The sequence below is a fragment of the Pan troglodytes genome, chromosome X, assembly GCF_028858775.2.
Source record: "Pan troglodytes isolate AG18354 chromosome X, NHGRI_mPanTro3-v2.0_pri, whole genome shotgun sequence".
Lineage (NCBI taxonomy): Eukaryota > Metazoa > Chordata > Mammalia > Primates > Hominidae > Pan > Pan troglodytes.
Window position 1 is genome coordinate 127303623 of NC_072421.2, and position 5709 is coordinate 127309331.

A 5709-nucleotide genomic window follows, 5' to 3' on the forward strand; every position below is an offset into this window, starting at 1 on the left:
CCAGTAATGGGATGGCTGGGTCAAATGGTATTTTAGTTCTAGATCCTTGAGGAATCACCACACTGTCTTCCACAATGGTTGAACTAGTTTACACTCCCACCAACAGTGTAAAAGTGTTCCTATTTCTCCACATCCTCTCCAGCACCTGTTGTTTCCTGACTTTTTAATGATCGCCATTCTAACTGGTGTGAGATGGTATCTCATTGTGGTTTTGATTTGCATTTCTCTGATGGCCAGTGATGATGAGCTTTTTTTCATGTGTCTGTTGCCTGCATAAATGTCTTCTTTTGAGAAGAGTCTGTTCGCATCCTTCGCCCACTTTTTGATGGGGTTGTTTGATTTTTTTTCTTGTACATTTGTTTAAGTTCTTTGTAGATTCTGGATATTAGCCCTTTGTCAGATGGGTAGATTGCAAAAATTTTCTCCCATTCTGTAGGTTGCCTACTCACTCTGATGGTAGTTTCTTTTGCTGTGCAGAAGCTGTTTAGTTTAATGAGATCCCATTTGTCAATTTTGGCTTTTGTTGCCATTGATTTTGGTGTTTTAGATATGAAGTCCTTGCCCATGCCTATGTCCTGAATGGTATTCCTAGGTTTTCTTCTAGGGTTTTTATGGTTTTAGGTCTAACATTTAAGTCTTTAATCCATCTTGAATTAATTTTTGTATAAGGTGTAAGGAAGGGATCCAGTTTCAGCTTTCTACATATGGCTAGCCAGCTTTCCCAGCACCATTTATTAAATAGGGAATCCTTTCCCCATTTCTTGTTTTTTTTCAGGTTTGTCAAAAATCAGATGGTTGTAGATGTGTGGTGTTATTTCTGAGGCCTCTGTTCTGTTCCACTGGTCTATATCTCTGTTTTGGAACCAGTACCATGCTGTTTTGGTTACTGTAGCCTTGTAGTATAGTTTGAAGTCAGGTAGCGTGATGCCTCCAGCTATGTTCTTTTTGCTTAGGATTGTCTTGGCAATGTGCGCTCTTTTTTGGTTCCGTATGAACTTTAAAGTAATTTTTTCCAATTCTGTGAAGAAAGTCCTTGGTAGCTTGATGGGGATGGCATTGAATCCATAAATTACCTTGGGCAGTATGGCCATTTTCATGATATTGATTCTTCCTATCCATGAGCATGGAATGTTCTTCCATTTGTTTGTGTCCTCTTTTATTTCGTTGAGCAGTGGTTTGTACTTCTCCTTGAAGAGGTCCTTCACATCCCTTGTAAGTTGGATTCCTAGATATTTTATTCTCTTTGAAGCAATTGTGAATGGGAGTTCACTCATGATTTGGCTCTCTGGTTGTTATTGGTGTATAGGAATGCTTGTGATTTTTGCACATTGATTTTGTATCCTGAGACTTTGCTGAAGTTGCTTATCAGCTTAAGGAGATTTTGGGCTGAGATGATGGGGTTTTCTAAATATCCAATCATGTCATCTGCAAACAGGGACAATTTGACTTCCTCTTTTCCTAATTGAATACCCTTTATTTCCTTCTCCTGCCTGATTGCCCTGGCCAGAACTTCCAACACTATGTTGAATAGGAGTGGTGAGAGGGCATCCCTGTCTTGTGCCAGTTTTCAAAGGGAATGCTTCCAGTTTTTGCCCATTCAGTATGATATTGGTTGTGGGTTTGTCATAAATAGCTCTTATTATTTTGAGATACATCCCATCAATACCTAATTTATTGAGAGTTTTTAGCATGAAGGGCTGTTGAATTTTGTCAAAGGCCTTTTCTGCATCTATTGAGATAATCATGTGGTTTTTGTCTTTGGTTCTGTTTATATGATGGATTAAGTTTATTGATTTGCATATGTTGAACCAGCCTTGCATCCCAGGGATGAAGCCCACTTGATCATGGTGGATAAGCTTTTTGATGTGTTGCTGGAATCGGTTTGCCAGTATTTTATTGAGGATATTTGTGTCGCTATTCATCAGGGATATTGGTCTAAAATTCCCTTTTTTTGTTGTGTCTCTGTCAGGCTTTGGTATCAGGATGACGCTGGCCTCAGAAAATGAGTTAGGGAGGATTCCCTCTTTTTCTATTGATTGGAATAATTTCAGAAGGAATGGTACCTGTTCCTCCTTGTACCTCTGGTAGAATTCGGCTGTGAATCCATCTGGTCCTGGACGTTTTTTGGTTGGTAAGCTATTAATTATTGCCTCAATTTCAGAGCCTGTTACTGGTCTATTCGGAGATTCAACTTCTTCCTGGTTTAGTCTTGGGAGGGCGTATGTGTCCAGGAATTTATCTGTATCTTCTAGATTTGCTAGTTTATTTGCATAGAGGTGTTTATGGTATTCTCTGATGGTAGTTTGTATTTCTGTGGGATTGGTGGTGATAACCCCTTTAGCATTTTTATTGCATCTATTTGATTCTTCTCTCTTTTCTTCTTTATTAGTCTTTCTAGCAGTCTATCAATTTTGGTGATCTTTTCAAAAAACCAGCTCCTGGATTCATTGATTTTTTGAAGGGTTTTTTTGTGTCTCTATCTCCTTCAGTTCTGCTCTGATCTTAGTTATTTCTTGCCTTCTGCTAGCTTTTGAATGTGTTTGCTCTTGCTTCTCTAGTTCTTTTAATTGTGATGTTAGGGTGTCAATTTTAGATCTTTCCTGCTTTCTCTTGTGGGCATTTAGTGCCATAAATGTCCCTCTACACACTGCTTTAAATGTGTCCCAGAGATTCTGGTATGTTGTGTCTTTGTTCTCATTGGTTTCAAAGAACATCTTTATTTCTGCCTTCATTTTGTTATGTATCCAGTAGTCATTCAGGAGCAGGTTGTTCAGTTTCCATGTAGTTGAGTGATTTCGAGTGAGTTTCTTAATCCTGAGTTCTAGTTTGATTGCACTGTGGTCTGAGAGACAGTTTGTTATAATTTCTGTTCTTTTACAGTTGCTGAGGAGTGCTTTACTTCCAACTATGTGGTCAGTTTTGGAATAAGTGCGATGTGGTGCTGAGAAGAATGTATATTCTGTTGATTTAGGCTGGAGAGTTCGGTAGATGTCTATTAGGTCCACTTGGTACAGAGCTGAGTTCAATTCCTGGATATCCTTGTTAACTTTCTGTCTCGTTGATCTGTCTAATGTTGACAGTGGGGTGTTAAAGTCTCCCATTATTATTGTGTGGGAATCTAAGTCTCTTTGTAGGCCTCTAAGAACTTGCTTTATGAATCTGGGTGCTCCTGTATTGGATGCATATATATTTAGGATAGTTAGCTCTTCTTGTTGAATTGATCCCTTTACCCTTATGCAATGGCCTTCTTTGTCTCTTCTGATCTTTGTTGGTTGAAAGTCTGTTTTATCAGACACTAGGATTGCAACCCCTCCTTTTTTTTTGTTTTGCATTTGCTTGGTAGATCTTCCTCCATCCCTTTATTTTGAGCCTATGTGTGTCTCTGCACGTGAGATGGGTTTCCTGAATACAGCACACTGATGGGTCTTGACTCTTTATCCAATTTGCCAGTCTGTGTCTTTTAATTGGAGCATTTAGTCCATTTACATTTAAGATTAATATTGTTATGTGTGATTTTGATCCTGTCATTATGATGTTAGCTGGTTATTTTGCTCGTTAGTTGATGCAGTTTCTTCCTAGCCTCGATGGTCTTTACAATTTGGCATGTTTTTGCAGTGGCTGGTACCGGTTTTTCCTTTCCATGTTTAGTGCTTCCTTCAGGAGCTCTTTTAGGGCAGGCCTGGTGGTGACAAAATCTCTCAGCATTTGCTTGTCTGTAAAGTATTTTATTTCTCCTTGACTTATGAAGCTTAGTTTGGCTGGATATGAAATTCTGGGTTGAAAATACTTTTCTTTAAGAATGTTGAATATTGGCCCCCACTCTCTTCTGGCTTGTAGAGTTTCTGCCGAGAGATCAGCTGTTAGTCTGATGGGCTTCCCTTTGTGGGTAACCTGAAATTTCTCTCTGGCTGCCCTTAACATTTTTTCCTTCATTTCATCTTTGGTGAATCTGACAATTACTTGTCTTGGAGTTGCTCTTCTTGAGGAGTAACTTTGTGGCGTTCTCTGTATTTCCTGAATTTGAATTTTGGCCTGCCTTGCTAGTTTGTGGAAATTCTCCTGTATTATATCCTGCAGAGTGTTCTCCAACTTGGTTCTGTTCCCCGTCTCTTTCAGGTACACCAATCAGATGTAGATTTGGTCTTTTCACATATTCCCATATTTCTTGGAGGCTTTGTTCATTTGTTTTTACTCTTTTTTCTCTAAACTTCTCTTCTTGTTTCATTTCATTCATTTCATCTTCTATCACTGATACCCTTTCTTCCAGTTGATTGAATCGGCTCCTGAAGCTTGTGCACGCATCATGTAGTTCTCATGCCATGGTTTTCAGCTCCACCAGGTCATTTAAGGACTTCTCTACACTGATTATTCTAGTTAGCCATTTGCCTAATCTTTTTTCCGGGTTTTTAGCTTCTTTGCGATGGGTTCGAACATCCTCCTTTAGCTCAGAGATGTTTGATTGTCTGAAGCCTTCTTCTCTCAACTTGTCAAAGTCATTCTCCATCCAGCTTTGTTCCATTGCTGGTGAGGAGCTGCATTCCTTTGGAGGAGAAGAGGCACTCTGATTTTTAGAATTTTCAGCTTTTCTGCTCTGGTTTCCCCCCATCTTTGTGGTTTTATCCACCTTTGGTCTTTGATGATGGTGATGTACAGATGGGGTTTTGGTGTGGTTGTCCTTTCTGTTAGTTAGTTTTCCTTCTAACAGTCAGGATCCTTAGCTGCAGGTCTGTTGGAGTTTGCTGGAGGTCCACTCCAGACCCTGTTTGCCTGGGTATCACCAGTGGAGGCTGCAGAACAGCAAATATTGCAGAATAGCAAATGTTGCTGCCTGATCATTCCTCCGGAAGCTTCATCTCAGAGGGGCACCCGGCCGTGTGAGGTGTCAGTCGGCCCCTACTGGGAGGTGCCTCCCAGTTAGGCTACTCGGGGGTCAGGGACCCACTTGAGGAGGCAGTCTGTCTGTTCTCAGATCTTAAACTCCATGCTGGGAGAACCACTACTCTCTTCAAAGCTGTCAGACAGGGACATTTAAGTCTGCAGTAGTTTCTGCTGCCTTTTGTTCAGCTATGCCCTGCCCCTAGAGGTGGAGTCTACAGAAGCAGGCAGGCCTCCTTGAGCTGCGGTGGGCTCCACCCAGTTCGAGCTTTCTGGACGCTTTGTTTACCTACTCAAGCCTCAGCAATGGCTGGCGCCCCTCCGCCATATTTATTTATTTTTTTAAGAGATGGGGTCTCTCTCTCACTCTGGCCCAGGGTGGAGTACAGTGGCATGATCATAGCTCACTGCCTGCTTGAACTCCTGGGCTCAAGTCATCCTCCTGCCTGAGCCTCGCGAGTATCTGGGACTACAGATGCATGCCACCAAGCCCAGCTAATTTTGTCTCATGTCTACTAAAAATTATTTTGTGAAGCCCCTCTGAACCTTAAGGGAAATCTGATGTTGCTCAGGAATCTAACTCTCCCCAAACCATCCTCTTTGACTGCTTCTAAAATATCTCTGTTGGCCTTTCTTAGCCTTTTTCTGTTTCCATTCAGTGCTCCAAGCACTTTTTGTTTGTCTCTAAGTTGAACGCTTGGGGCTTGACAGGTAGTAACATGTAGTTTGGCACTGTTAACTTGTTAAATAAATATAGTGAAAAGTTTGTGAATAAAGAATGCTGAGAAGATTGTAATGCTTTGTACAAATAAAGAACACTCTTGTTAAAAATAT